Below are 11,362 nucleotides of genomic sequence, written 5' to 3' on the forward strand. Positions count from 1 at the left end.
AACCTGCTCTGGGCTGAAAGCTCTTCTCTCCACTCTTAGGGCTTTAGGTATGGAGGGAATAAGATAAAGTTACTACGTGACTACAGGCCACAGCAAGTCTGCCCAGGCATGATGGCACTTGTCGAACAACAAGTGCAAGCATGTTCAGACATCAAGGATCCGCTGGCACCTGTAATCTGCCTAAAAAATAATTAAACAAAAGACAGGACTCACACACTGACTGTTGTAATATATTTTAAATAAATACACCCCTACACAGCCCTCGTTTACCCATTTATTACTCACAAAATGAAGGAGTTCACGTTATCTACAGTCCCTGTATCATCTCGATTCTTGTCAAAACAAAACAATATTGGTACTGATCCTCCAGGAACCCAGACGCAAATGAGAGGTCACTCCAGGACAATCTCCATAGCTATGAATGTGGCCACGCTGATTGGTCAGAGCGTGGGAACTGAGGGTGGCTTCAACAGGGGGGCTTCAAAGCCAATGGTATCAACAACAGTTAAAAAATGTCAGGCAAGATTGATGCATAATGTTTTTTTTAGACTGTAAACCATCATTAATTCACATTGGTTTGCAATTGACAGCAAAACCAAAGCTTTACCCCCTACTGTTATGTCTATAGTGCGGAGTCGTGCCATATGTACTACGCATATTGAGATATTACATATATGTGTTAAGCATAGCTCACCTGCCCTCCTGTTTGCGTGCTTTGTTTCAAGATTGATCAAATCAGGATGTGTCCTCAAATATCCTGATATCCCACTTTGGAATGTGAGGTATGAAATTAAGTTTGTTGTATATGTTTGTTTTTGTTTTCCACGCTTATGCAGGTGTATGAAGGTTATTTGATCCTTGTCATTGTAGAAACACTTAAGTGGCTAATAGATAATTGGGCTACTTGAGTTGTCCATGATGTCATGCAGAGACATTGCTGTACTCTAAAATGCTGCTCATGGATAGCAAAGAACACAGTGTCACCTATGGAATGGTAAACAAACCTTTATCATAGTGAAATTGAAGCGAAATGCTTTTTGTTACTGCTGTCTGTTTTGGACAATTCACCTATTGGCAATGATAGACCTTGAGCAACAGACATACAATGGGCTAATTCACATCTGAGCACACCATATAAGCTAACACTGTTTTGCCTGAATTTGTGCTTTACACCTGCTTCCCTCATGAAATTGGCAAATGTGTACAAAAATGGTAGTTTTCCATATGTTCATAACTTTTGGCTACTACAGTGGGCAAAATGTAATGCTCCATAAGCGTAACTAGCCAGGCACAATTTTTTTGCACAAAAATAAAATGATGATTCTACAACCCTGATATTTTAATAGTCAAGCAGGGAGGTAACATTGCAAACTATGAAGAACTCTTCACATTGACAAACACAAAATATGTATTTGTCCCATCTCCCCTAGCTAGAGCACACTGCTGCATTGTGTTCTCCAGTACAAAGGTCGGACAAATGAGGACGGGCATGACAACGAGTGGGGGTGGCGCAAGATAATGAGTGGGTCAGATGAAAAGGAGGGAGGGCGGGCAGGCCAGAAGGCGAGTGGATCTTACAGTCTATATTCCCTACCACATATACAGACTTACACACTAGGGTTAATTTTTTGTCAGGAGTTATAAAGTTAGTAGATTTTTTGGATTGTGGGAGGAAACAGGAGTTCCTGGATGAAACCCATACAAGCACAGTTAGGGCTATGGCGGGAATCAAACCCATGACCTCAGTTCTGTGAGTCAGTAATACTGACCATTACACCTTTACCATCCATGCTGAATTTATTCATTGATGATTAAAAAAAAAATCAAGCAAACTATTTAGCCAAGATAACTGATAAATTCAGAAGCAATGGATTCTATGTACAAACATTCAGTAACTATAGCACAATAAACTATTTTGGGAGCAAAGTAGCTCCATAATTAATATTTGGCTATAACATACTGTACAACAGAGTTATGCTCAAACAAAGAGCTGTACTGATCCCAGAGGTCATGTAGAATTTGTAAAGAGACGGGAAGCGTGGTCCCCCATGGATACTCAACCCTGGTCAGGTGCAGACGCTTCGGAGGACAGGTTCTGGATTTGACTTTTATGGAGCAGCGTGACACAGGATTCCAATAGAGATATCTGGAAGGAAGGGCAGCGTGTGAGTACCGTCTTACCTCTGTGTTGATCACTACGCCCTACCAGTCTGATCCTACACACAGGAATCTATTAAGGCATTAACTGGAAAACCATCACCAGCAATTTTGGCCTCAAAACCCGCGTTTTAATCTGTCAGTACTTGCACACCAGGTGGAAAAACACAACCTTACACCAGAGTGCCCCGCTCTTACCCAGAAGAAAAGGGAGAAGACAGAAAAAGACAAAACAGATACTAATGTTCTAACTGGGTTACTCTTGTCACCTTGACCCACTTGATCTTTTACAGATCCCTGTAAGGAGACATCAAATATCACCATGCAGAGTCCTACCCTAGACTCAGGGCCAGATTATAGGAGGGGTGTGGGCCCCCACAATTTTGCAAACATTACCTGGGACTGTCCACTCTGGACACTCCCTGACCAGCTCCCGAAAGTATCACAGCTCACTCACTGATGGACTGTGGCTGTTGATGGTAGCCCCATACCCTTGCTGACATAATGCCACCATTTCCTAGTGTATGGGTATCCCCATCAGAAACCTGAAGCTATAAACCTGCAACAGTTAGTGTGTGCGTGCTCTCTCAATCCCTCCCTCCCTCTCATTCCCTTTCTCTCCCCCCTCCCCCTCTCTCCCTTTCTCTCTTCCTCTTTACCTTCCTCTCTCTCCCTCCTTCTATCCCTCCCTCTCCCTCTCCTCCCCCCTCCTTCTCTACCCCATCTTTCCTCGCTTTCTCTCTAAGGGCCTGATTCAGAGCCGTTCGCTATTTGTGGTCGTTCGTTCAAAAACAAGGGGTGGCTATTCAAATGATCCGTTCGCAAATTGCAGTCTGTTCCCACCTCTAAGTCTGAACGAGCGAGCAAAACATACGCTCGTTTATTTGATAAAAACGCCCCCTGGCCGCACGCACCATACGTCATGTCCGCTATTTATTAGATTAATCGAGTACATCGTACAGCGTATGAACTGCTCGCTATTCTTGTGGTTGGTGTTTTCAACCGCTATTTTGCGAGCAGTTCTGAGTTAAAAAAAAACAAGTGACGTGGTCAATGACGCTGCTGTATTAATTATGCACTCCCTTAAAACGCCCGTTTTGACCTTTAAGCACGCCTGCGTTCGGATCTCCACTCCCCGTTTTCAAGCACCTTCCCCTGTTACCACCCACATACGCCTCATTCTGTCACTCAAAATAGCAGGCCCTCGCTATATTGCGTACCAACGATTTTCGGCCGCACTGACTGGTTCGCGCATGCGTACTAAAAACCGTACGCATGCGCAGATGTGCGAACATCGCTCGGAACGAGCGTACTGCCGCTAGCGAGTGGCTCTGAATGAGGGCCTATATCTCTCCCTGTCCCTCCCTCTCTCTCTTCATCTCTCTCCCTTCCTGTACCTCCCTCTCTCTCTCCCTTTCTATCTCTATCTTTCTCCCTCCCCCCTCTCTCTCTCTCTTTCTCTCCTTCCATCTCTCTCTAACCCTCTCTCTCCCTTTCTCTCCACCCTCCTTCTCTTTCTCCCTTTCTGTCCCCGCCATCCTCCCTCTCTTCCTCCCTCTTTCTCTCTCCTTCATCCTTCTCTCTCCCTCTCTCTGTCCCTCACCTCTCTCTCTCTCACTCTCTTTCCCTCTCCTCTCTGTCTCTCCACCTCCCCCCTTCCCTCTCTTTGTCTCACCTCCTTTCCCCCCCCCCCTCTCTCTCTCTCTCTCTCTCTCTCTCTCTCTATCTAACCCCCAATTCAAAATTTTGCATTTGTCCTTGGCAGTGTACTAGATCATTTCTGGTATGCTCCCGAGAGTTGGTTCCCAGCAGTGTCGCGGACATAATGTAGTATGCTGTGACCTTGCCGGTCAGTGTTGAGTCTGGAGGCAAGGTAAGGCGCACAGTAGTCGATGCATGGTTTATTTATAAGACCCCAAAAACTTAGTTGCCCTGGAGCCCCCACAAGCCTTTATCTGGCGCTGTACACCACACAACTACTAAGCTTACTAAACAAACAGGACCCTCAACTCACAGGCTTAATATAGTATCTCAACAAGGAAAAATAGCACTTACACATGTTGTTTATTAGCTTAACTTAACTTAACGCTTAACTTTACACATTTAACCTGCACAATCAAACAAAGCCAATCACATTAAACAAGCAGTACATGAATAACCACATTAGAGTATTAAGCACTTTAGGGCAAGAAAGTGAGTATTATGGTTCCTAGGTCTAGTGCATGCACTAATGGTGTCCCCTGGGCCTAGTGCCTGAGCTAATTGTGCCCCCAGGCCTGGTGCCTAAACTAATTGTGCCCTGGGCTTAGTGCCCAACTGAATGATTCCCCAGGCCTAGTGTCCAAACTTATGATCCCTTGGGTCTAATGCCTGTTAGCCCTGGTGGTCTAGGTAGGAATTTGAACCTTAGCCACTCTACCGAACTTGACTGGCACAGAGCGGTACCAACAGTGACGGCCTTTCCATGCAGGGATCAGCATCATTCCTCAACTGGGCCATGACTGGTGAAGGCTTCCCCTGGTAAGTGGCTAGCCAAAGTTATTTTGCAAAAGCCCTCAGCTGACAACAGGGCTTAAGCGTCAATTTCTTCTTCTCCCGCTGACCCGTGCTGCAGAGTGACGTCTTTTCTTTCTTTTTTCTACCCACCGGCGTTGCTTATCTTTATCCTTCCACCAGGACTCCCCCTGGCACTTCCTTTTCTTTGGGAGGTCCAGTATTCTATCCTCCCTCTCCATGGGTGTTCTAACCTCTCACTGCTAATACAGACCGGAGCAAGTGGTCACCATGATTGGCAAGCAGACCACTAATTTGCTACTGGTTCAAGACTGGTGCCAAATTTGAAATGCTGCATCTGCTCCTCTGTCTGTGCTGGGTATCCAATGCTTGACCCTGGTGCCAGCCACCTTTGTATCCCCAGTGGGACACATCTCTACAGATTTACATGCATGGGCACACAGGCTGCACTCAAATCACCTCTGAGTGGATGGCTACAGTGTGACCAAGAACAGAAATTGAAGAAAGCCTAGGAATGTGCGATTCTTCCCCCCATAGTATCCTTCAAATATAAAATCCTAGTGCCAATGCCAGACTGGCCATCTGGCACTTCTGGCAAATGCCAAATGGGCCGATGGTCTAATGGGTTGGCCTGGCCAGCAGTCAGAGGATTTGGAGGTCCATCATGATGTCAATTTGCATATACTGGGGGAGGCAAGAGGAGAGGGCAAGCAGCCAGACACCAAAGCTGAGAAGGGCCTGTGTGCTTTAAATGCCAGGGTTGATTTTTAATACCAGTTTGGCTGTGCCCAGTGCTTAGTTCTTTCTACTGGACGGAATTGATCAAGTTAGATGCTCTAAATAAACAAAATCTAGTGCTACGGTCTTATATTTGCATTATTTTTCCTTCTTATTTCAGGTAGGGATTCCTATGTTTTTCCAGGTGCTGCTTATTGAGCTTCACTACAAATAACCAACAAATGCATCAACTGAATATTATTTGCCAACAAAAACAGGTTGTGACTTTCAGCTCTAGAGCAGAGAACTCAGATAACCCCATTGGTTCTGTATCATGCTCCTCTGTTTGTTGAGAGAACACAGATGAACAGGTGTAATGTGATTTTGTATATGGGTGGCACTACAATACTCTTTAAAATGAATGAAACTGTAGTCATTATGACAAAAACACTATTTTGCATCATTTGGATAAACCTCTTATTAAAACGGAGCTAAGCATGTAGTGTAGTTTGAAATTACAAGTATGAGGCATCTACTAAGTCTTTAAAATTGATGAGTAAGTAAGAAGTGATTTATGTCGGTTCTGTGATCTTGCCCATTGCTATCTTCTAGCTGCCATGGTGATCTCGCTAAAATATTTCAGAGAGGAAAGAGCATTTCATAACAGTGTAAAGGTTTGTTCTGACTGTCTTGTCTACTAATGTAGTAGAAATTGTCTTGTCAATTAATGTAGGAGAAATGTGTCAAGTTCAGAATAAAAAATCAGTGGTGAATGCAAAGAATAGAGGAAAGATACAATGAATATTGCACTACATAGTCGTCAAAAAGATGGAGATGGGGAGCAACAATATCCATGCCAGAAACAAGTGTTAACCTATGAGGCATATGTACAGTATCTGAAGGGATTTATCCTACACCCCTAAATTCTGCATCAACACAATTCACACATAAGATGCATTTGCATTATTTACAGTACTATTAACGTGTGTTTGAACTTGCACAAGTGCAGTTACCCGATAGCAGTTAATCAAGCACAAGCTTTCATTAGTCTGCTTACATGCCATTGCCATAGATTACTGCATTGTAGAAGCTTGTACCTGTCTTAGCAAATAGATACTTCTGAGGATGGTGTTAGCGGGAGGCAATCGGGAAGCCGACTGCCTAAATACCGGCAGCCGGCTTCCCGACTGTCTTATCCCGGCATGGGTGAAATGCCGGGCGTCTAGATATAGACGCCCGCATTTCCCCAACGCGGGATAAGACAGTCGGGAAGCCGGCTGCCGGTATTTAGGCAGTCGGCTTCCCGATTGCCTCCCGCTAACACCATCCTCAGAAGTATCTATTTGCTAAGACAGCCGCGGGGTGGGGAGGGTTAGGTTTAGGGCTCCCGGGGGGGACTTAGGGTTAGGCACCCCCCCGGGAAAGTTAGGGTTAGGCTAGGGGGAGGGAGGGTTAGGGTTAGGCACCCCCGGGTGGGACTTAGGGTTAGGCACCCCCCCGGGGGACTTAGGTTTAGGCAGCGGGGAAGGGGGTGGTTAGGGTTAGGCACTTAGAGGGGGGATTAGGGTTAGGCACTTGGGGGGGAAGTTAGGGTTAGGCACCCCTAAGGAGGGTTAGGGTTAGGGGGGTTAGGTTAGGTTAATGGATACTTACCTATCCACGATCGGGATTTCCAGCGCTGTCGGCCTTCCGCTGCGTCGCACTCTGCTTCTGTCGGGCTGCCGCTGACGGGAATCGAACCGCCGGCCATGCGGCTGACGGTATTTCATACCAATTCCGTGTTAGCAGTTGAAATCCATGGCCACTGTGCCAGAGGAAAGAAGAATGCTTTGGGGTGCATGCAGTATTAGGGACATGTGTACACAGTTGTGTCAGACAGGGAGAGACCCAGGACACAATGCCATGGCTAATGGCTGTAAATATGTATGTATGTATATATATATATATATATATATATATCATACAACTCTTCTGCAGTCACTTACATTTCAAACTGTAACTCCTTTAATTTCAGGAGATGTTAGTTCCAAAATATCGCAATCATTTGTCCAGCTGACCAATCACGTCAAGGTCTTTCCATCTGGTCAGTCCCTACACTGACACTCAAAAATATGATTTTAAGTACAAATTATGCTTATTCCATGAGTATGGATCCTGGCTTAAAAAGACAGAACCACACCCAGGCATATAAATTAATGAGCACCTGGGAATAAGCAGACAAGTTTGATTTACATTTGGAAAATCAGGGTGCCCTAGGAAGAGTGACCACAACAAATTTATATAAATAATAGGTTTAATCCATGGCACTCAACCATCTGCGGGGTATTTGATATGTGACCACACCATTTACATAAAAAAATCATACAAACTCGGCACTCACATTTCAAACTGTAATTCCTTTAAATTCATGTTAGTTCCAAAATATTGCAATAATTTATCCAGCTAACCAACCACGTCACGGTCTTCCCACGGTTGAGTGCCGTGGATTAAGCCTAATGTATGTGTATATATATATATATATACACACACGCACTCACCCATCAGCCATAGCATAGCATTAAAACCACCAGGCAGCTCTGACCCATCAAGGCATAGGCTCCACAAGAACTCTGAAGGCTTCCTATGGTATCTGGCACCAAGATGTTAGCAGCAGATCCTTTTTGCGAGGTGGGGCCTCCATGGCTCGGACTTGTTTTTCCAGCACATCCCAGAGATGCTTGTTTTTCTAGCACATCCCACAGATGCTCAATTGGATTGCGATTTGGGGAATTTAGAGTTAACACCTTGAACTATTTGTCATGTTCCTCTGACCATTCCTGAACAAATTTTGCAGTGTGACAGGGCGCATTATCCTGCTCAGAGAGGTCACTGCCATAAGGGAATAATGTTGCCATGATGGGGTGTATTTGCTCTGCAACAATGTTTACATGAATGCCAGGTCCCAAGGTTTCCCAGCAGAACATTGCCCAGAGCATCACACTGCCTCCGTTGGCTTGCCTTCTTCCTATAGTGCATCCTGGTGCCATCTCTTCTCTACCTACTTCCATTGCTCCATGGTTTAGACCCTCTGCCAGGTCTAGGAAGTCTGCGTCCAATCAGACTGCGGCTCAGGGGGCACTGCGACTGTGATTACAGGACCCATTCTGCACATGCGCAGAACATGTCCAGTGCATGCGCAAACGCCCCACCATAGTATCTTTATGTACATATCTGAATCATGGGCCTGAACAGATAGACAATGTCTACATAGACACTCAATAGGTCTACAACAGATGGCCGACTGGCACTAGGTCAACAGGGACAAAAGGTCGACATGTACAAAAGGTCAACTGACAAATGGTCGACAGTGCAAAAGGTCAACATGGACAAATGGTTAACAGGAACAAATGGTCCAAACAAAAATTGTTGACACCAGGGTGGGGGTCAGGGTTGGTAACTAGAGGGAGGGTTAGGGTAATGTTTAGGCTTAAATTGCAAAAAAAGCGGCGTAAGTTTTTGTGTCGACCATATGTGTCGACCATTTGCCAAATCAACCGTTTGCACATGTCAGCCATTTGTACTTGTAGACCTTTTGCCCCTGCAGTCGCGCTAAAAAGCCCCTCTCGGCGCACCAGGTCTAGTGAAATTCTGCTAGCATCAGGTGCCTTTTTGTGCCAAAAATGTCGCAATGTGATGTGACTAGGATGCACCAGCAGACTGTGCTGATTAATTTGATATGCAACACTTATATATCTGTGTGCGACTGAGCCTCTGAATCTGTATACAAATTATTACAATGTAGCAGCCACAGCTTTTTTCATTGTAAGTTCATATATAGTTATACACCTTCAGGTGCGCACAAATATACAAGTGTTGCATATCAAATTAATCAGCACAGTCTGCTGGTGAATCCTAGTCACATCTCATTGCCACTTAGATGCATTTGTCAGCAAAAAAAGACACCTGATGCTAGCAGAGTAGCACGGGAACTGGCGACTCACTCACTCCAGGTAAGTCACGCTGTGTGGTGTATTGAGGACACATCTGTAGTTTTATATGTAGGTGTGAGATGGGTTTATTCCTATATTTTAAATGGTATCCCACTCTAAAACAATATTTTATATTTTTTCACCTAGGCCACATCAGCAATTCAATTCAACCCCCAGACCCCCCCCCAAAAAAATAAAAAATAAACAACTCCTTTAACCCTTTTAAGATTTGAAGTCACTACATAAATATAATCTAAATATTCTTTGTGACATTGCCTTTTTATGAGTGCATGAAGTTTTAATAAATATTCACCAATTCCTTTTATATGAATCACACTTTTACAAACACTTTCAGAAATACCCATAAGAATTAAGATATAAAATTTTACCTAATATAGAAACCTTAATATACAAAGACAAAAATGCTGCAAAGTCCCACCAGAAAGGTGGGGCCATGTGTGCAAATAAAAAAAAGTGCTTCTGCACTAGCCAAGGGCAGTTAAAGTATTGTAGAGAGAAATATCAGTATAGGTTTCCCCATTATCACATTAACCCGCTCCGATTCATAGCAAGGCTGGGGTTGCGGGGGCCTTGACAATGAGTAAGTTGGATACCAAAAATTGCAGGTTGTTGCCCTGCTCTCTAGTGCTGTTCAACAATAAATAATTCAAATAAGAAGTCCCAGAGGAGCATCTGCCCCATTGGATACCTACAAAATAGTTTGTATTTTACACACAATTTTCCAAGGATGTTATGAAAAATGATTTGGAAATTGTAGAACAAACACAGCAATAGAGGAAACGTATCTTTTTAGCCCTGCTCTAACTGTGTAGAGCAGCCAGCAGCTTCTCTCATTCACAGAAGTGGTTGCTTGGCTTTAGGACAATACACGTTTTCTATTCCTGAATCATATTGATGTTCCTTTGAAGAATTATGCCTTTTTGAACATTTCCTCTCATTTGGTCTCTTATCTTTGTTCTGCACCTTATTTGTCTGAATGGAAACCAATTCTAATGTCTACTAAGGGTGTTGTAAATCTGGCAAATTGCTAGTCAATTCATATTTCTCCCTGTGAGTGTTATATAGTAAGATACATATTCCCCTATGTGAAAGGAACAATTGTATTTATAATAGTATCCAGCTTCTTTGAACAGGTCATATATCAAGTTAGGTTCCACCCTATCCTACTTCAGCCAGCTTTGCTGCTGTTTTTGCATGTCTTTTTCTTTCCTTTGCACTCCATTCCTCAATGTTTTTATGACTGTATTCCTGAATGTAGAAACTATAATTCTAAGCTTAAAGCTATCCCCAGTAAGGCACTTTGGGGCTGATGTAGAGTTAGTACTACACCAATAGTACTGCCCAGAGTAGTGTCCGCTCTCACATATATGCTCCCATGCAGATTCGCTATTTGCTCCTGGATGGGTGAGAGGAGGGCTTTCTAATGTAGCCAAGTACAGTAAGGGTGTGATGACGCTACTGCAAACACATGCAGACACCGATAAGCCTGGAACAGCTGTATTAGGTGGTCATGTGCAGGTGCAAATAGACGTTCATAAAGATGATTGCCAGCACTAACAAACCACTTGTTACTGGCTGTTTGCAAATGCTCTGCTGACTAGGTTACCACTTTTTTATTTTCAGATTTCCTGACAGGGGCATGACCAGGGGTATGGCCAAAACTGCATGCACTCTTATATGCCTCAGGGCCCCCATGTCCCCCCTTATATGCCTTATCTCATGGCACTATTTATGCCTCAGAGTCATAGCACCCTACATTCAGCTCAAACTCTGAGGCAGTGTGCTCTGAACAATTGTACCCGCACCCCAGTATATGACTATAATTTATTAAATGCAATGTATAATGCAAATGCAAATATACAAGATAGTCTATGGTGGGTCACCTTTAGGTATCTTTAATTAAATTCCAATACATAGTTTCTATGCAAGTATTGCTGAGTGAAGTCATAGTTTAATCCACAATTAGTAAAGTTATAACTGTACAT

This window comes from Taudactylus pleione, unplaced genomic scaffold (genome assembly GCF_031769625.1).
Source record: "Taudactylus pleione unplaced genomic scaffold, aTauple2 ptg000541l, whole genome shotgun sequence".
NCBI lineage: Eukaryota > Metazoa > Chordata > Amphibia > Anura > Myobatrachidae > Taudactylus > Taudactylus pleione.